This window comes from Triturus cristatus, chromosome 2_2, assembly GCF_964204655.1.
Source record: "Triturus cristatus chromosome 2_2, aTriCri1.1, whole genome shotgun sequence".
Classification (NCBI taxonomy): Eukaryota; Metazoa; Chordata; class Amphibia; order Caudata; family Salamandridae; genus Triturus; species Triturus cristatus.
The window spans coordinates 768,073,355-768,094,548 of record NC_140582.1 but is presented as its reverse complement, the minus strand read 5'-3'; the positions used below and the strand labels follow the sequence as shown (position 1 = coordinate 768,094,548).

Below are 21,194 nucleotides of genomic sequence, written 5' to 3'. Positions count from 1 at the left end.
GGCTAAGATAGAGGATAATGTTGTCAGCAAACAATGTTTGCGTAGACATTCCAAATATTGGTGTTCTTATTGCCACATTGCTTCAAATCCTAATGGCCAGTGGTTCAATAAAAAACAGTAAAGAACACAGGGGAGAGAGGGCAACCTTGCCTGGTCCCCCGGTTTACATTTACTGTCCCCGCCTGGTTAGAGTTAATAAAGACCTGGGCCTGTGCCCCTTGATAAATATTACATACCATATTTATAACCTGGGGGGGAATCCCAAACATGCCAAGACTGTAAAAAAGAGCATCCAATTCACCAAATCAAAAGCTTTTTCTGCGTCAACCATCATAATAAGAGCTGGAGTTTGATTAGTGTTAAAAACCCTGTATTGGTAGATATTAACCTCCCTGCAATAAACCCTGTCCGATCTCCAAGAATCACTTTTTAGGCAACTGAAGTAAAGCAACGCGCCCAGATTTTCATTAGAATTTTATAGTCAGAGTTGAGTAAACTGATCGGCCTATATGAATTTATGTCTCTGGGGTTCAGTGAAATACTCTCAAATTCATTTTTCACTACTGCAAAGCCAATCTCTCCCAAGGTTAACATGGGGACTACCTTATAACATTTTATAAGTGTAGTTTTCCATTGGGACAAGATGGGAAAATCAAATTTGGTGTCTCTGGACTCACAATGTAAAAACACGACTTATGGTGAAGATGGTTTTTAAATTCCAGTTCTGAAAATGGAACTTTTAGAAAGTTGGCACTTTCTTACTCAAACCATTTGGTGCCTTGTGCCTTTCCCTGAAATACACGTGTGGAATCGGTGACAGCTGGCTTCCTGCATTTCCTATAGACAGCCAAACACAAAGGCAGAGTAGATGTCACTGACCAGCCATCTGCATGCTGATGGGTCATCCTGAGGCAGGATGAGAGGGGCAGGAGCTGACACTTGCACCTGGATAGGGCTGTGCCTATCCCCACAGAAAGGGTTGCATACCCGTCTGTAGTGAGTCAGGTGCCAGGAAAGGCAGGATCCTGTGCACTTCAAAGCATCTCTTTGAAGTCTCCCTACTTCAAAGGCCAAATTGGGTATAAGTACTGAACTTTTGACACCTTGATTTCAGTATACCCTAGACCTGAGGACACTCTGCCAGGAAGAATGGCTGCTGTGCTGCTGAAAGGATTGACACTCTGCTGGATTTGCTGAACTCCTGCTCTGCTGTGCCTGCCTTGCTGCCCCCTTTGCCTGATTGTGAGAAGGACTGGACTAGACTTTCTCCATCCCCAGAATTAGGTAACTCCACGGGTATGCTGACTTGTCTCCTATTCTGAAGTCTCAGGTACATCAAAGTCTTCATTCAGCTTTGCATCAGCAGCTGGACTCTGCCAACTGTGAGTCCTGCCATGAGGTGCCAATCCAGTCCTGGGCCTTCAAAAGGGGTTCTGCAGCTGGTTTCTGCGGAAATCCACGCGTTGCCTGCTTTGCGCTGGTCAGGACTGACGCATTTGCCTTTGACGCCTTTACAGTGCCTCTTCGGACTTCCACAGCATCGATAGCATGGCTTAACGACAATGCAGCACCTTCATCGTAGAATGTTCGATGATAACACAGTGCCTTCATCATAAGGGGTACGATGGTGACGCGGGACGCAACTGCATTACTTTTAACTGACGCCGTTGCGCCTCGACATTGACACATCCTCCTGAAAGGTACTGTTTTCAGCAGGGCCTCTGTGGCTTCTGTATCCGACCCATGCTCCATTGCAGTCGGCATGACGTTTTAGATATGACCTCATCCAGAGCGGCCTCAAGTAACCCCTATTGACTTTTAAGCACTATATTTCAATTTCACCTTTAAAAATACCTAAGTTTGGCTCTACTTTTTGGATTTTTGTCTTGTTTTGTTCATTAAATTAGGCTCTTATTTGCTAACCTGGTGTGAATTTTATTGTGTGGTGTTTTCACTGTTTTACTGTTTAAAGTGTTACATAAATACTTTACACAGTGCCTCTTACATTAAGCCTGACTCCTCTGTGCCAAGTTACCAGAGGGTGAGCACAGGTTAATTTAGGGTGTGTATCTTACTTAACCTGACTAGAGTGCTGGTCCATACTTAGATAGGGTGCATACCTCTGCCAACTAGAGACCCTATTTCTAACATGGGTCATCAGAAGTGAGGATAGGACTTGTGTTTGCGCAGTTCTTTACAGTAATTTGGTGGACACTTCCAACCACACATAAGACCAGTACTCTTGTGTGGTACGAGTTTACCCCTAAACAATGTTAACACTGGCGAGAAACAAGGATAGACCCCCTGTAGTCACACTTTCATCAAGGTGGGTGCTCCACCTCAGGTGTAGAGTACTGTCGAGGGATACAGCGGAGCCAGAACAAGTGGTTCTGATACCCTCTTATCTTGGAATACGAGGTACACACATATATATTCTGGGACCAGCAGAGTCCTGAGGAAGGCCGGCGTGACCCCGAATGAGGGGCGCAAACACACGCCCAAAACGTGGACGATTTGGCAATAAGGAGGGGTGTAAGGAGCACATTACATCTCCCAATAACCACCAACCTTCACGTTTTTAATCCTGGCCGGAGGATCCAGGAATAAAGTATAGGCACAGCGACACCTCTGAGCTAGTTTTAATCTACACTGCACTTTCACTTTTGGTGATCCCAGTCACTTTAGACATTATTGTTTCTCTTTTATGTTGTGTTTGTCTTCCCCTATTGTACTGCTGCAACGTTGGCTACGCAGGGGTGTTTGGTAGCAGCCCTATGATGAAGCATGTCACACAACTGTGTGAGTGAGGGCAGTATTGAGACACACAGCACGTGCCACCATGAAATAGAGACCCTTTTTTCACTCCCTACTCCTTCAGGTGTATAAAAGTATTGTCAGGGGTTCCGGAGTAGGAGAGTCAGTTACCCTCACACCTCCTCTTTCGTGTGGTTTATGGGCAGGATGCTCACCAGAAGAAGGAGGGGGGACAAAAAAAGCAAGGTGTTCTCCAAAGAGCCACAAACTAGTTCTGTGAATCATTGTTTCCATCCCGTTGCTGAAAGTGGTTCCCTTGCAGTATGTCTTCAGGCAAGGGACCCCTGAAATGTTTGAGTGTCTGCAGGAAGGGCACATCACGCAGGATCCCAAGTGACCCAAGCAGGCACAGTCTCCACAACTGGGCAGTTAATGGGGTTGGATAGTGTAGCGCTTAAGGAGGAGATGATTCCAGATAGTTTGGAGGAAGTAGCACAGTTGACCCTAGTGACCCTGGGTGATGGAGAGTTGGTACAGAGGACCCACATGCCTGACTATACGAAGAAGTACAGTCAGTGGGTCTCCATCAATGGGCAGAGTGTGGAGTCTCTGAGAGACACATGAGCCAGCATTACAACCATCAGGTGTCATCTGGTGTTCTCAGAGCAGGTAGTTCCTAATGTGTTCTACCAGGTGGTTGGAGCTGTCAACCATGAGAGCCATTACCTAGTGGTGCTGGTTGCTTTTGGATGGGGGAGAAGTCTCAGCTCTGCTTAAGGTAGCTGTGAGTCCATCCATGCCTGTGGATTATCTGCTTGGTAATGACCTGGAGCAAACCACCTGGAAGGAGGTGGAGCTCAAGTCACTTGTGGAGATGTTAGGGTAGCCTGAGTGGGTGTGCCTAACCACACGGTCCATGGCAGTCTGTCAAGTATCTCACACCCACATACAGGCTAACAGATATGGTTGAAACGCACCGTAGACTGCAACACGCAACAACTGATTTATCCCATCAGATGCCCATGTGGCCTGTATTATGTAGGCAAGACATAATGAAAGGCCAAGATCAGGATGACTGAACATAAAAGCCGAAAAAGAGTAAAGAATCCAAATGTCTTCTTTTTATCGTTTTCACATTTATATATGCGACTAATTCACCAACTCACCGGTAATAAAGTTGATCTCCATTACATCCTTAAGGTCTGCCATAAGCTCTACAATTACAACTACATTTGCCTGTCTAATGTCTAAACACCGTATGAGGAAACTTGTAAACCTTATAAAATATGGATTTTTTTTTTCTGTTTCTAGGTACCTCTGATGAAGAGTCCATTAGACCCGAAATGCATTGGGTTGGTCTGAATTGTTATTCACAAGTGAACATTGTGATCTTCATTTTCATGGAAGATTTACATCAAGAATACGCTATTTAAAAAGAAATGATTGGATTAAAGAATTGACTTATCCAGTTATTTTGTGTTAGAATTTGTTTGTCAAATTTTATTTGTTTATGCCTATGTTTAAGTTTGATTAGATAGGACTAGCAGGCAGCCCTCTGTGGCACAGTAGTGCATAGTGTCTAGATCTCATGATGTGCCATTAGTAGATCATTTGGGGCAAGACAAGACCTTTGACAGGCTTGTCACCCACTTACTTTAGCCTCAAATGAGGGGGGCCTCAGATGAGTACTATAGATCCTGTCCTGCCTGCCACTTGAGTGGCAAGACAAGGGGGAATTGTAAGGCTCTCCTGAAAATTTTTCCTGTCATTAATACCCCCTTTAAGAGGGTGGGCATTGACATAATTGGGCCTCTGGACCCCAAGACAACCATGGGCAATAGAATCATTCTGGTCTTAGTGGACCATGTCTCCTGGTACCAGAATGCTATCCACCTGAAGACAGTGACTGCACCCATCGTGGCCATGGCACTGATGGGATATTTACCCATGTGGGTGTTCCCCAAGGAGGTGATATCTGACCGGGGTACCAACTTTGTTTTTATACATGAAGGAAATGTGGAAGGAGTGTGGGGTGACCTACAAGTTCACCACTCCTTACCACCCCCAGACCAATGGGTTGGTTGATAGGTTCAACCGGACCCTGAAAGGCATGATTATGGTTCTGTCAGCCACCATGAGGTGTAAGTGAAACTTCCTCCTGCGATGCCTTTTGTTTGCATACAGGGAGGTACAGCAGAAGGGGGTTGGTTTTAACCCCTTTGAACTTCTGTATGGGTACCCGTTGAGAGGGCCTTTCAGTTTGGTAAAGGAGGACTGGGAGCAAACTCCCTGGACAGCCCCCCCCCCAGGATGTGGTCAGTTACACACTAGCCCTTTGCAATCAAACAACCCGCTTCTGTAAGTTCACCCAGGAGAATGTGGAAGCTAGGCCGGAGGGCATGAAATGCTGGTACAACTAGAATGCCACTTTTGTGGCCAAATGTGTGGGTGATGGAGCCTGTAGCACCCCCTGCCTCTCAAGGCTGCTGGTCTGGACCCTAAGAGGTAAATGATCGCAAGAGCGATTTCACCTACCTGGTGGACCTCAAAACGTCTGGGAACCATATGAGGGCCCTGCATGTGAATTGCCTCAAGCCCCACTTTGAGAGCTCTAAGGTAACTGATGATGGGGTGGAAGATGAGAGTAAACCTCTCCCCAACCTCCTATCTTCCAAAGAGTAGGATGGATAAGTGGAGGGTGTCAGACTCTCCCCTCACTGGCCCTAGACCAACTGAGAGACTGCTGCCAGTTGTTGGGGCAGTTTGTCTCTCTGGTCTCGCTTAACCCAGAGCTCACTACAAGGTGAACACTTAATATTGACACTAGGCCTGGGCGTAGTTCGCGAAGTAGCCCTTCGCGAAGCTACGCAAAGTGCAGTTCGCACCACGCGAGCTACGCGTAGCACTTTGCGAACTGCGTAGTACCTTGTTCGCACCGTGCCAGATGTCATTTTCAATGATTGCACAGTGCGGACAAGCAACCGGCACTGTGCAATCATCGAAAATGGCATCTTGCACAGTGCGAGCTGTAGTTTTCTGCTGCTCGAGTAGATTTTTACTCGAGCTTCAGCTTTCTCAACGCGAACTGGTAGTTTCTCATCGCGAGCGGTCGCGAGCATACGCGACCACTCGCAATGAGAAACCTGACCTCCTCGCGTTGGGAATCTCGCCGGGAGGTTTATTTTCCATGCTCGCGATCGCCAACTTGAAGTTGCTGATCGCAAACAAGGAAAAAGTCTTGCCGGGATGTCATTTTGCTTGCTCGCGGTCGCCAACTTGACGTTGAGGACCGCGAGCAAGCAAAAAATGACCGCAGCACTACGCAACACTACGCTACGCGTGTTCGCACTGTGCTACGTGCAGTTCGCGTAGTGCGAAGTAGTGCGAACTTCGCAAACTACGCGAGCGTAGCGTAGTGCTTTGCCCAGGCTTAATTGACACTGGGCACAGCCTAATTGTGAAAAATGAAATGTACAGGTTGTCTGACAATCATTATGGAGAAGGTCTCCAAAATGTTGTCACTAGAGGTTGTTAAGCCATCCAACAGCCCTTGTCCCGGCCCAGTGGCACTGGTCCCCAAGACTGCACCTCCAGATGTCACACCTGAACTTCAGTTCTGTGTGGACAGCCGTGGAGTCAGTGCAGTCACTAAGACTGAGGGCTGATGAGCTCTTATTGATCAGATTGGAGCTGCCCAGTTCCTCACCACATTGAACCTAGCATCTGGATGATGGCAGATTGTCTTGACTCATGGGGAAAAAGAGAGGTCTGCCTTCTTCATACCAAAGGGCACTTCCAGTTCTGGGTCATGCCCTTCAGGTTAAAGAATGCCTCTGCCACCTTCCAAAGGTTGGTCATCCAGGTCCTGGCTGGGTTGGAGAACTTTAGTGCTGCCTACTTAGACTTCAGTGCAGTATTCAGCTTCAGCTGGGAGGACAACCTGTGTCACCTCAACTAAATGCTTGAGGCTCTACAGAGGGTAGGCCTGACTATCAAGACCAGTAAGTGCCAGATAGGGCAAGAGTTTGTGATCTACTTGGGTGACCCAGTGGGAGGTGGCAAGGTGCAGCCCCTAAAGGAGATTCATCAAGAGGTGGAGCACAATAAAAAGGGAAGCCTTTGCTGTGGTCTGGGCACTGAAAGAGCTCAGACCATACCGGTTTGGCACTCACTTATGGGTTGAGACAGACCACAGGCCTCTCGGATGGTTAATGCACAGGAGGGGTGAGAATCCTGAACTGTTGAGGTGGTCTATCTCCCTACAGGATGAATCCCTGGCATTGACAGACATCAGACTAGCTCAACTAATATATTTTTGAATACTCAAATGAGTGTAGAGCAAGTACCTAATGCATCAGGATAATTGAGCCAGAGGAGAGGGCCGGCAATGGGACACAGAAGTAGTCTTCTTCTGCAAGTTCTTCAACAACATGAATGTCTGAATAGTCATCAAGTCCACTAGGCATTTGTTTTTTAAGCAGTTTGATTTTATTCTCACATTTATTCCTGGATCTGAAAATATAGTAGCAGTCTCCTATCTAGATTAACCCTGGGAGTAGTACTATGCTACACTTGCGGAGCGTGCGTAGTTTGCGCCACTACGCGAATTTCATGTAGCACAGTGCAAAAACGCATAGCTTGCTCGAGTTTGCGAGCATTGCGAGTGGTCGCGTATGCTCGCGACCACTTGCGATGAGAAACTACTAGTCCACGTTGAGAAAGCTGCTGCTCGAGTACAAATCTACTCGAGCGGCAGAAAACAACCGCTTGCACTGTGCAAGATGCTGTTTGCAAGGATTGCACAGTGCGGACAAGCATCCGGCACTGTGCAATCAGTGCGAACAGCATTTCCCTACCGCACTACTCAGTTCGCTGAGCTACGTGTAGCGTGCGTAGTGCAAACTACGCCCAGGGTTAATCTAGATGCTAATAAGACACTGACAGTATTGAGAATGCAGAAAAGATCATTAACCCTCAAGCCTTGGTGATCTCTACATTTCTTGAAATAATCTGTTTGGAAACGATGTTTTAATCTACAAAAACTAAAAAAAAACATCATTCACGTCAGCGAATTGAAGTAGTCAACTGACATTTTGTAAAACAAACTTTTTATTCCAACAAGTCACAAAAATCTACAATGCAGTTATGTCATGACGCATTCATTTCTGGCCATCAAGGACAACATGTGACAAAAGATCTAATTAAAAGGAAATTCTGATGGCCATCTCTTCATCAAGATGTCAGGAGGTTTGTTAAAACTTGTGAAGTACATGCCCAGAACAAATCTGAAACACAAAAGAAAGCAAAATTATTAATAACTCCATAAACTCCTTTCAAACCTTGGTAAATAATTTCAACAGATTTTATTTTGTAGAATTACTAGTCTCCGAGTGTTGCAGAGCCATCATGGTTACTATAAATTAATTTACAAAATGGCCCATTTTTCTGCTCTCCCAAAGTTAAACACAGATTTGGAAATAACTAACGTTTTCTAGTCCAAGTTCAAAAACCTTTATTTCGGTCAATTTCGACGATAAAAGATACATTTTAAAACTTTTCCATTAAAATACAAATTATCAATCAGTTGATTTTGATTCAACATGTACCGGCAATTGGGTGCATTTACTTGATCCATTTCAACTGTGCCGTCAAAGCTTGACTATGACCATAAATACAATAAAAAACGTTTAAGAATCATATAAAGCTAGGCATTTAAAATAAAACCACATTGTTTTAAAATCCAAAGTTTCCAAACCATGAGTGATTTCTATACTACATTTGTCAAAATTTGATCAATATCATCGCTAAGAGTGGAACTTTACAGAGTCATAATTCACCAGTGAATGACCACTGATTAATAAAGTGCAAAGAGCAAAGGTTTACAAGAGTATTAACTGAGGTTACATGACCTTAGCTATTATAGCTTCAAACCAATTTTAGCTCTTATGAGGTTCACATTAAATAAAAAATCTACTTACACTGAAGACAACCAGTTGTGATGTGTCTGTCTTCAGTATACGTTCTGCCTCTCTACAATGTCTAACGTTCAAGTTTTTACAAACTGGTTTGATCCATCTTTTCCTAGATACATCGTATGAGGGGCAGAAAACTAAAATATGAAAGTCATTTTCCTTGACCTGTTTTGAGCATAGCGCACACCAATCACGGCTACTATCGCCTTGGTTGTTACCCTATCTATATTTATTGGCATTTGTCTGAAGCACCCCGTACCTGAATTTCAAAAACAGGGACTTTGCTAGTTGGGGTCGCACCTCATCTAAGAAGGCTTCAAAGTGTGCAACATCTTTATAGAGGAGAAATCTTGATGTTAAAGGACCAATGCCAGAGCTATGTAACACGTTATTATTAATATAGGCCCAAAAGGAAGACTTTAGCAATTTCTTACACGCCACAGTCAGCTCGGATGGTTCTTCCCAAAAATGGGATAGGCCTAGCTGATTCATCCACGTTTTCACATGTTTGAGCCATGGGATATTCTTGCTTTGGTCAATTTTCATAATCTCCTCTAAACCTTCTTTATAGTGAAGTAACTCTGGAGTTGACCAAATCCTCACCCAAAATAAAAGAGGACGTAATAGAGCATGGTGATCAGTTCGTTTAATGTTAAGGTCCATGACAACTGGGATCAGGGGTGTCCTATTTGGGAGGCCTAGTAATTTCCGAAAGAAGTTATTTTCTCCTAATTCAAAATTCTTTTTACAATTTGGCCCCCATATATCTGCTCCATATAGGGCAGCCGATTGAGCTTAATATTTAAAAACCTCTAAAGCCGGTGAAGCTGCTTTCGAAATGCTCGCCCCATGTTTCTTCAAAATAGGGGTTGAATTCTGGAGCATGATTATCCTGTTTTTTTTCCAGTTGTGGCTTCCAGGTCAATTTGGTGTCTAATGTGATACCTAAATAATTAAAGCTTTGCACATACTCTACTTTCTGGTTATTTAACACTAAATTATTTTTAAAAGATCTGTGTGGGTTTATTGACATGTATTTTGTTTTGCTGGAATTAATTTTGAGGCCTTTCTTGGTACAATACAGATAAAAGGAATCCATTAAACATTGCAAACCGTTTGGAGTTTGTGAAATTAGGATGGTGTCATCAGCAAATAGTAATGCTAGTACTACTTCGCCTCCCAATTTAGGTGAATCGTTATTACAGCCTTCCAAGTATTGGGGGATATCATTTACATAAAGTGAGAACAGGGTGGGTGCCAATACGCACCCCTGACGTACACCCCTTCTCACTGGTATTGCCTTAGTAAGTTCTCCCCTAGGCCCCCATCTCACTTCAGCAAAATTCCCATTGTGGAGCCTTATTATTTGTACGAGCAATTCGACTGGCACCCCCAGACATTTCAGTGAATCCCACATCTTGTTCCGGGGTACCAAGTCGAATGCTGCCTTTAGATCCACGAAGGCAATGTACAAGCTGCCCTTCCTTAATGTTTTCTATATTTAGGGTGCATGGACTACCTATAAAAACTATTTCTGATTGAGATCCACAATACATCTCCCAATTCTGGAACTCTCCCTGCCATAAACTAGGTATATAAAGAGGGCTGACCTCAGGGTTTTACCCTCAGTCTTACGGACAAACCGAAAGATGAAATAAACTGCTTGAAGAGTTTTTAAAGTGCTCTATTTACACAATTTATGATAATTGGTAATCGCTTTTACTAGCAGCAGAGTTTGCTTATATAATGCTACTCGTACCTCCACTGGGTTTTCATTTCTCTTTACCCTTACTGGACTTCACCCATCAACATTTCTTATATCCTCTGAAACTTAAGATTCTGTTCCTGCAGTCCAAGACTCCTTGAAGACTTTAAAGGAAATAAGAGAAAAATGTGTCTTTGACCTACCAAAGACAAAAATCACATAATATTTTCAAGCAAATGAACATAAACTATCAGCTCCTATGTACTAAACAGGTGACAAAGTGCGGGTGTCATCTTCCCTCTTGGAGAGTTCATCTTTCCTTTCATGTGTCCCATTTAAAACCTCACCTTGCATGCAAGGGTTGTCCTGTAATACTAAGACCTCCTCCTTTACTTGTTAGGGGGCAACTAAAATATGAGGTTCAAGAAATTTGTGACTCCCGGTTTCTAAGGTGCAAACTACATTATTTAGTGGACTGGAAAGGATATGATCCATGTGATCAACTTTTGGGAACCAGCTGATCAGGTCCATGCTCTGTGGCTGAATAAACATATTTGTTTAAAAATATCCCTATAAACCTGGAGATCCTAAGAGGGGGGCAGAGTATGAGGACAAACGCCTTACCTTTACTGCAAGCTCTGCGCTCACAGAAGCTCTGAGTGATTTACCCGATGTAGTGGCAAGGATGCAATAGCATCCTCACCCTCCGCCATGTTGGCTTGGGCACGACACGGGCTCTAGGACTTCTGGGCTCAATCCTGTCTGTGAGCTCCTGACATGAACCGCATGCAGGAAAATGAAGGAGTATTACAAGACATGTTATGAAGATTTAATAGTTTCTTCTACATGTTATTTTTATCCAATTTCTGAAATATTTTCTTACTTTCATCCCAATCCAAGATGGCTGAATCCTTTTTATTTTAGGTCACTTCCTGTTTTCCACTATGAAAGAGACTACATCGAGAAGGCCAGGTGCATTGCAATTGTTTTTTCATTGCTCACTCCTGGTCTCCAGGCTCCTTTATCATCATGCTTGCAGTTCCCATTGTACGTCTTCTGAATCCCATTCCCTATTGAACCAGTTTGAAGGGTTTTTTCTCTCTTGCTGGGTTGTTTCCTGGAGCAGCCTCCACTCCTGCCTGTTGAGATAAACAACACTGTTTTTACTCAAGGGTGTTGTCCTCTGCATCACCCATCAGATCAGCTTGAGACAATAGCCACGGTTGGCACTTTGTGCATTTTGGTGCATTTGTTATTCAAATTTTAACATATCATATCTCCGGTTCTACTTGTTGGAGGGTTGTTGTTTGGCTTCATTTTGTTTATTAAAATATTCATTATTTTCCTGAATTGATTTAGGATTTTCTTGTATTGTGTTTTCACTTTATTACTGCTTGAATGCTGCATAAATGCTTTAAACATTGCCTCTAAATTAGGCCGGACTGTTTTTGTGCCAAGCTTCCAGAGTGTTAAGCACCAGGTTGTTTAGGTACTTATGTGGTTCACCCTGATAAGGATTACGGTTACTCCTTCACAACAAACAATCTAATTTTTTACAGCATAGATTTAAATACTGAGAAATTAATATGCTACTTAAGTGCAGGAAAGTTGAAAGCAGATGAATACAAGGAGTGCAAAGCAGATAAACAATTCAGTGAATGAATGAATGAATGAATGAATGACAGGTGTTGTGGAGCGCTCACCTAGTTGTTTTCTGTCAATGATCAGACAGGTAACAGTCCCAATAACAACTTCACTGGGAACTAAAGAGGTGTGTATTTAACATTTCATGGCAACCTCATTTGTTCCACATGTCCCCAAGATGAAAAGATAAGCAATTCTAAGCTTGCGGAGCCAGAACCGTAAAAAAGGACCCACCCCCTCACTCTCTTAAAGCGTAAGACCACCATCAGCCGAGCATGAATTACTTAAAGAAGTCATGTGAACCACCAATGAGGCTGATTTGGGAGAGTTCAACAATATCTGCACAGCTTTCTTGAAGATAGTTGCTTTGAAATACCACAACTGAAAGAAGCGGAAAGGCATGAAAACAAAAGAGCAACTGCAGAGAGGAACATGTGGTATCGCACTTGAGTGTATATGCAGTACCTAGCATGTGATGGTAACCATGGTTTTGGAACTTGTTGAGGTCATATAGTGAGGACTGGGGAACAGCTGGTCAGAGAAGAAGCAGCAGTTGCCGAGGCTGGACGGGACACTTCTTGAAAAATAAACTACATGTTAACTGACCTTTGTCAAAGGATTGATTTCAAGGGTCCCAACATCTTAACTGGCTTGTATTTTTCCCCCCACTGGCAACAACTGTCAACTCCACAACCTTGTTTTGTCTGATTGATTCAAGGCATGCTGGTATACACTAAAAGGTTGCTGCAGTCGAGCTTTAACACAATCTGTGCAGATTGAGTACACCGTTTCCATTAATCTTTTGTAAGAATTTTTCTGTTTCCAGAATTGGAAAGAAGTTCAAGGTTTATTTAAACTTGCTTATCCTAACTTATAAGTCACTGCCGATTTGAAGCAGCAGTGTAAGACGTGGAGCCTGTCAATGTGGATACATGGGAGTGTACTTTTCAACTTGTTTGTGTTTGAAAGCCCCACCCCTGCAGTCCCCCATCACAGGACTGCTGCCCTCAAGCTTACCGTCAGCTGATTCTGTGTGACAGTCCTCGAGCTGCTGAGTTCCTGCGGAGCTCTGTGGTGACAGTGCTCGAGATGCTGTGCTCCCGCAGGGCTTCTTTGTGACTGTGCGTACACCAGCTTTCTTCTAAGAGCTTTCCACTGATTTGTCATGGCGTTCATCTAATGCCCTCAGGCGTCATATCACCATGGTTTTGATGCAACGTGACGAGGGCGCCATTTTGGATTGGGGAGCATGTTGCTGGAGCAGTGATGCGCACACTGTGGCATCCGGTAATTGAAAGTGTCGCACACACTTGTGGTTGCTGGCGCAGTTATGCTCACACTTCATGGGTATTGCAGTTTTGCGGGTCATTGTGAACTGTGAGGTGCACATGTTTTAAACCGTCAGAGGAGGTTTGGTGTGACGAGATGAAGAGTGACACGCACACTTGGTTGCAAGCAGGGATTCTAAAGCGGTGTACATCGTCTTATCGTGGTATGGACTCTGCAACATCTAGAATATGTTTTGTTGTGAGGAGTGTGTCAGGATTGGTTTCATCAGTGACATGCACACAGTGTATAGAAGTATTCTTTGTTTTACTGCATATTTTTTACTGTATTCCATTTGTTTTTCTTTGGTAGCACTAACTTACTGATTTTTGTGTGCTGTGCATGGTTAGTTGCGTATTAGTGCCATAACTTTTCTGAGGTAGAGGCTAGTGTGCACCAGGCTTGGCATACAGAACGTCACAGCGCTGCCATTCTTCTTAGCAACCCCAGTGGAATCATTGATTAAATTGCAAAGATGGCACAAGGTTTTTGAGAGGTATACTAAACTTTGTGGTGTGTCTTGGCGTTCCGAAAGGAAAACAGCACTACTACTGCACTGCTTAGTGTCTGAGGGGCAGGAATTTTTCACCATCTTCCGGACGTTGCTGAGGAAATTTTAAATGAATACAAAGCTTGTGGGATGAAACTAGATAGCCACTATTTACCAAAGGTTAGTAACGTTCTAGACCTCTATCATTTTGGCTGCTGGAATCAAAAGGAAGGGGAGACGATGGAGTATTATGTCACCATTTTCAGAATATTTGCCTCATCGTGTGAGTTTGGTTCTTTGGTAGAAGAAAGAATAAGGGACCAATGTATATTAGTATGCATTATTGAGAGGGTGAGGGAAGAATTCTGGCAGAAGGACGAACCGTCTTTAGATAAAGTAGTTTTGTTTGCTAAACAAAAAGAGGTCATTAAAAAAAAAAATGAGAAACTGCTCATGTTGTTAAACTCACTTCTAGGGAAAAAGAGAGATGAAAAAAAAAGCACCTTCCAGGGAAAATGTTTTCGTTGTGTATATCCAGATACCTGGCTAATGACAGGACATATCCATCAAGGAAGGTGTTCTGAGATAACTGTAAAAAAGGGGGCATTTTGCCACAATTTGCAAAGGGAAAGCTTTCAAAGGGAAAGTAAACGAAGTGAATAACAAATATTATTGTGACAGTGATGAGGAAGAAGATTTTTTTATTGACCAGATTTTGTTGCAAGTGAATGGAAGCAAAGGTACCAGTTCGTTGCATGAGGTGATGGTGAAAGGTGAAGGAATAAAAGTTCTGTTTGATTCCGGAGCTAAGATCACTATAGTGTCAAAGGAGTTTTACCTAGAGAAACCTAAGGGAAAATTCAAAGTATTTAGCCCAAATATAAGATCATGTGCCTATGGTGGAGAATCTATAAAGCTGTATGGTTATTTTTGAGCTCTGGTTGAGTACAAAAGAAGATACGCAAATGTAAAGATCTACATATCACGAAAGGGACACCGTATTCTTAGCTTATCCACCAAAGGGATCTGGGAGTGATACTAAATCCCAATAGTAGTCCTCCCCTCAGTTTGAAAGAGGATTTTGTGGTGGAAGAGGTGGATGTGCATGAGGATTCTGGTGGACCATTAGTACGTGGTCTGAAGGCAAGCTTTCCTCGGGTTTTCCAAGGGAAACTTGGTGGTCTCTGAGACCGTGCATCACATACACTTAGTAGGTGGGGCCAAACCAATCTGTGGGAATGTTTGCAATGTTCCAGTGGCTGTAGGAGAGGAGATGAAAGCTGAGCTAGAAAAGTTGAAGAGTGATTGAATTATTGAGGAAGTTGAAGAAATGCAGTGACTGCCTCCGGTATTGGCTGCCAAGGAAGCCAATGGGAGTCTGTGTCAGTGTGTATATTTAAGAGAATTGAATATGCATGTAGTGGTGGACAAGTACCTGTTGCCTGAAATCTCAGATATGCTGATGTTTTTGCAAGTGGTTAGGGTCAATACCACCAAAGATCTCAAGTCGGCCTACCACCAGATCAGACTTGATGTGGCATCCAGGGATCTCACGGCATTTGTGATGCCCTTTGGCACATTTTGTTATGCCAGGCTGCCTTTTGGATTAGTATCAGCAGCCTTGGTATTTCAGAGGGCACTGGGGGAGGTGTTGAGAGGACTTGACTACATAAGAATTTATCAGGATGATGTGTTGGTTTTTGGTAAGGATGATGCTGAGCACGGTGAAGATGTTGGATGAGTTTAATCACAGCATTAGGCTACAAAAGTGCAAGTTCAGGATGAAGTTAATCAATTATTTAGCCCATACTATCAAAGGGGAAGTCATAGTGCCCTAAGAACATCTAGTAAATGCTATACAAAGTTGAAATCCCCTTCCAATAAGGAGTAATTAATGAAATTGCATGGAATGGCGGAGAATTACAATAAATTTGTAAATGGTTTTGCAGAGATTTGTGTGCACATGAGAAGTTTACTCTGAAAGGGGGCTGAGTTTATCTGGACAGAGGCATATGAGGCAGAATGGTGAAGGAAAGATTGAATAAGGTTCCTAAATTGCGAAATTTTGACTCTAGCAGTAAATCTGTATTTATCTCTGATGCCAGCATGAAGGAGTTGGGTGTGGTACTGCAGCAAGAGAGGGTTATTTTGTTTCTCTCGCGGGGTCTCCACATGGCAGAACTACGCTACTCGGTTATTGAGAGGGAGGCCCTGGCGGTCTATTGTGCTGTGAAAATATTTGAGAATTTTTTGGGGGGAGCAATTTGAGGTCCAGACTGACCATAAACCTTTGTGTTGCTAGGGTATGGAGAGGCCATTTTAGGACATTTTACGCAAGTACAAGTTCCATAAGTTTGAGCATGTAGCAATATGGGTAGGATAGACACAGTTAGATACAGCAATGTTCGGAGAGGTAAAATTTTATCGGAGGCGTGCATTCAACAATTCTCATTTGTTGAGGGTTCCGACAAGAAAGTGTTATTCTGTGCCTTGCAGGGATACTTCACTATTGTTTTATCCTATCTGGCTGTATTCACAACATCGCATCGGTTTCCTTTTCTAGGAACCAATATACAGGTATGCACATTTTGGCATGAATCTTCAGCATTTAAGGTGGCATTCATTAGCTTGAAGTTTGGATGACTGGTGGTTCTTTATGATCTCTTTAGATTGTGTGCACGTGGGAAGTACACGCAGAGAGACAGAAGGACTGTATTTTGATACTAGTCTTTTTGCTGTAAAGAGTCAGGTGTTGTTTAGGTGTCATAATCACAAGCATCCTATCTGCATTAAGCACACCATTGATTGGAACACTGGTTCGGTGTTCTTCTCTACACCATGGATATATTGTCCAGAATATTTGTGGATATGTGATGGACACTATGAACTCTCTTCCTTTTTAACATGGATTTCGGGAGGGTAACGTTGTCTTTCCTATATCTCTTTTCTTTCTTCAATATAGTGATGCAGTGGGTCTGTAACCAAAATACAACTTTCTCTCAACCAGCTACGTTGCATGTACAATAATTCTCATTTTCCTATAATTATTTGTGTCATACCAGTATTAATTCATGATAAGCTCTACCTTTACTTTGGCAATTCAAATGTAAATCAAACAACATTGACGAGTATGTCTCCCTGTATATTGTTATCTAAGCATCAATTTTGATTTTTTATAGCGGCCCCTGAGGAAGTGATGGTCCTCTTAAAATGCACTGGGCATTCATCCCTTCGCTGCAAAAGATAATGTTTTTTTAAAATAGTCCATTTTGATTGATATTTCTTGAAGACCTTTATGTTTATTGTAAACAAGTACAAATTTATATTTAAAAATATTTGTGAACATATAGTCCAAAAAGATGTGGAAAGACGAATAGTCATCATGTTCAATTAAAATCTCAGAGTATTGTTAACATTGTGTATTACATCAATTTATCCTGTGTTAAGAATTTTTGATATATTCACCAGCAGTGCAGTTAGCTTTCAAGTGTCTAGAGACACTTGCAATAAGGTACAATTTCAGAGCAGGTACAGGTAGCCACATGATCCTGACTAGCATGCTTATTAAACAAACTGTTAACAAAGGAAGATGAAAATTGTTTAGTCAAGTCATATAACAAATAAACAGGTATGCGCAATACACAAATAGTTGATCGATAGAAAACAAACTTGCCATAAGGTTCCTTAAAGAGTTGTTTCGGAGGGAAGGCATACACAGTGTTATTCTTACAGACAATGGGGTTCAATTGGTATCAAAGGAAATCAATGAATTTTTGAATTAATATGGAGTAAGGCACAAAAAATGCTTGTTGTCCCACCCAGAAACCAATGGCATTGGTGAACGATTCAATTGAGTATTGAAGGATACGGTTGCCATGGCTAAGGAGGGTGGATTGGATTGGAAGGAGAAGGTTGTTAAAAAGATTGAGGTCTACAGAGTCTCTCCTCATGCAGTCACAGGCAAGTCCCCTTTTGACTTGTTCAAGGGAAGGCTTCCAACACTTTGGTGAGACCCTCGTGGATATATGATATGGAGTCAAGATTGGGGAACTTAAGTCTGACAAGTCTGAAAATAGAGGCTTGCATGAAGAACTTTGATACAAGAACATCTGTCAAGATAACAGAGGTCAAGGTGGGAGATTGAGTCATGGTCAGAAAACCATATAGAAAAGGGGATTCAACAGGTTTCTACAAACCTCTGAGAGTCATCAAGGTATTGACCAATGCCATTAAGACTTAAGACTCCTGTATATGGAATCTTAATATGATTGTTTTTGTCAAGGGAAATAGTATTCAGGAAAATTCTGCAATGACACCTGAGTTTCCCTATAGGAAGTCTACCAGGGACTGCAAAACTCCTTCATACTTAAAAGATTATTATGTCAGATAGGAAATGTTATTTCTGCATCTGTTTCTGCGCTCTTATTTCTGTATTTTGTTTAACTATTGGTGTACATGTGTAAATAGATCTTACATTTGAACTTAGCTTATTTATTTTTATTTATGGATGGGGTTGTGTGGTATCTCAATTGCTTGTATATGCAGAACCTGGAATGTGATGGTAACCATGGTTGTGGAACTTGTTGAGGTCATAGATTGAGGACTACGGAAGAGCTGGTTAGAGGAGAAGCAGCAGTTCTTGCGGGATGGATTGGACTCTTCTTATAAAATATACCACAGTTTAACTGACCAATGTCTCCTGGATTTTATGGTGAGCCCCTTGCAACAGAACATGACTCGGACCTGTCTAAGGATGTAACGTGGTGGCTTTCATGAAATGGGAAATGTCCCCATTTGTTAACATTAGAGACCAATGCTGACATCAAAACAGGAATACAATACTGTCCATTTCACACAACTTGGTCCATTATCTCATGATTATGATTCTTTGAGGGGCGTTTCCAAGATGGAAATGGGTAAATAGTAGAGAAATTGCACAAAACATACCATCTATACGGCCATCTCAGGATGATTGATTGTCCCATTTTTTAACATTGGAGTTTTGCAGTTACGATTGATGCTGCATGTGTTTCGCTCAGGACTCTCAGATGATCCCTACCCCGGATACGCACAGGCAGCTGATCCCTCGAGCAACTGCAGTCCTTACCTTCTTTCCAGCAGCTACCAGCTTTGCTGCTCAGAAGCTTGCCTCATTAAGAGAAAGCAACAAGAAAGTGGGGAACCCAATATACTCTTGGAGGCTTGGGCAGTCAAATTAGTAATGAGTAAAAAGATGCCTACAAGGGATTTTGTTTGACATTTCTTACTCTAATGTAATGTACAAGTGATTACTTTTATGCTCAACCCCAATTGGTCTTGAACCTTTGAACAATCTATACATAAATGAGGATATTTAAAACATACATATTCAATAAGTGAAAAGAAATTACATAAGCATAGGAATATCTTTTTTTCAAAAATATAGAGTTTTCAATGTAAGTTAAATTGAAAAGGGTATATTCCGATATAACAAAGCATTCTGCATCCACAATGATACGTGTCTGAGACTGCGCTACAGCTGATACTTACTCGACTTTATAGCGAGATACCTCAATATTGCACAACTCGGTGGAGACCTTCGTTTCGCTCGTGTAGTTAAACGATGCGTACTGATTGACGCCTCTCTTTCTAAACCGGATAGCAACAAGCACTTTTCTGCCAGAGCAAACATATCCAAAGGGCCCTCTTGGGTGATCCTTAAATTAAGATTCATTTGGTCCCAACTAAATATTGGACTGCTGTGAAAGGACTTTTTAAAAAACAATCGACTTTACGTCCTGAAGATGGTCTCGCGGATAAGTTTACCACAACATACAGAAACGTCGACTTTTCCCTAACTTTTGTTGTATTTTAGTGACTGTTTTCTGTATCTTCAGATCCGTTACTTTGTCTATTATGTTTGTATGAAATAGATGTTTACATTCATGATTTGCAGGTGGATTTGTACATCCTCTGTCATGGTGTTTTGTTATATCTGAATGTACCCTTTTCAATTTTACTTACATTATTGAAAAAAAGATATTCCCGTGCTTTTGTAATTTCTTTTCACTTATTGAATATGTATGTTTTAAATAGCCTCATTTATGTATAGATTATTCAAAGGTTCAAGACCAATTGGGGTTGAACATAAAAGTAATCATTTGTACATTACATTGGAGTAAGAAATTTCAAACAAAATCCCTTGTAGGCATCTTTTTACTCATTATCAATAAGAGAGAGCCACCCTGGCACCTCGACAATGGTAGTAGTTTCCTGGAAGCTGACCAACAATATGCCATCTCATGAATGCCCATTTCTGACTGTGCTGGTGGCGGTGCCGGATTGCTGTTCCTATCACTCCTAGTACTGGATATTGTGCCTCTTAGGTGCTTTTTGGAGAGAGACATGCCGTCAACGCAGTAGCCTTGGTTTAAAGTCCTCTCCGTTTCTGCCACTCTACTGCTATATCTGAGGCAGCTCCAGCCTGGAAATGTAGGGAAGCTGTGTAACGGCATAGCCAGGAGTGACGAGCTCAGAGTGGGACAGAGTTGTGAGGCACTGTACAAGTGCCTGGACAATAGCACTAGACCACTATAAGCATTATGATGACTACGATAAATCAAATAATTTAAGACAAGAAATACCTGCAATAACGGAAACTACTTTATGAAAAATGTAAACATCCACATAATGCTGTGCGCTGTCAACAGCATGCCACAAAAATCCATCCAGCGTGGCCTTAATGAAGGTTCAGCCAAACAAGCCAGCGGCAGAAATTGGTTGACTCAAAGCCCCTATTAATAGGGATATGTCATTAGGCTATTTTCTGTATTGTGTGTGGTGTTGTGTTGCAAGATTAGGTATTTACAGACAGCTAATGCTGCCTGTAACTAAACCTAGTTGACATTTTTATAGCCAGCAAACTTTAATTTACTGACGGTTACCTGGAAAAAATACTCTCATCTTGTGTTTAGTGCATTCAAACACGTGGATTCTGTCCTTGGTTCTTTTGCGGGGTAACTTCTTTACATTGAGTGAATGTTTAGATAGTTGTTTCTTCAATATTTGTGCATTGAACACAAATGACTGCGAACAGGTGATGGATTGCCATACAACCCTGTATTTACACTGTATGTTTTATTCAAATGTGAGTCAATCTATTCTGAATTGACATTTCGTGAGGGTGGATGCATTGACATATTCTGCTTAAGAGGTTCCAAATTGATGACGTCATCGGAGTATATAAGTGAGTGCACATAATTAAAAGCACTGCTAGGAAAATGCACAAACTAGCACTGTATTGTTATCCTATTTCTGAAAAAAG

At 42.3% G+C, this 21,194-nt stretch overlaps 1 protein-coding gene and 1 long non-coding RNA gene across 5 annotated transcripts in view; one reads left to right on the top strand and one right to left on the bottom strand.

Annotated features, from left to right (window-relative positions):
- TUSC3 (tumor suppressor candidate 3) overlaps window positions 1-21,194 on the top strand; it is a 1,613,394-nt gene that overhangs the window by 333,576 nt on the left and 1,258,624 nt on the right. Inside the window, exon 1 of one of the 2 annotated variants that reach the window (XM_085643292.1) lies at window positions 13,290-13,567. The exons of the other annotated variant lie outside the window; for it this stretch is intronic. The gene's annotated coding sequence lies outside the window, so the exon portion shown is untranslated. Of the gene's footprint in view, window positions 1-13,289; window positions 13,568-21,194 lie in introns of those variants that run through there. 2 annotated transcript variants of the gene reach the window in all.
- LOC146862752 (uncharacterized) lies at window positions 7,882-13,259 on the bottom strand. Of its 3 annotated transcripts, XR_014978503.1 has the most exons (5): window positions 13,093-13,259; window positions 11,315-11,570; window positions 11,056-11,203; window positions 10,486-10,595; window positions 7,882-8,039 (listed from the first exon to the last, which is right to left on the bottom strand). It is a non-coding gene; the product is annotated as an uncharacterized LOC146862752 (long non-coding RNA). The 3 variants fall into 3 exon arrangements; XR_014978502.1 differs by lacking the exon at window positions 10,486-10,595 and having other exon boundaries at window positions 7,887-8,039; window positions 13,093-13,252; XR_014978501.1 differs by lacking the exons at window positions 10,486-10,595; window positions 11,056-11,203 and having other exon boundaries at window positions 7,889-8,039; window positions 13,093-13,249.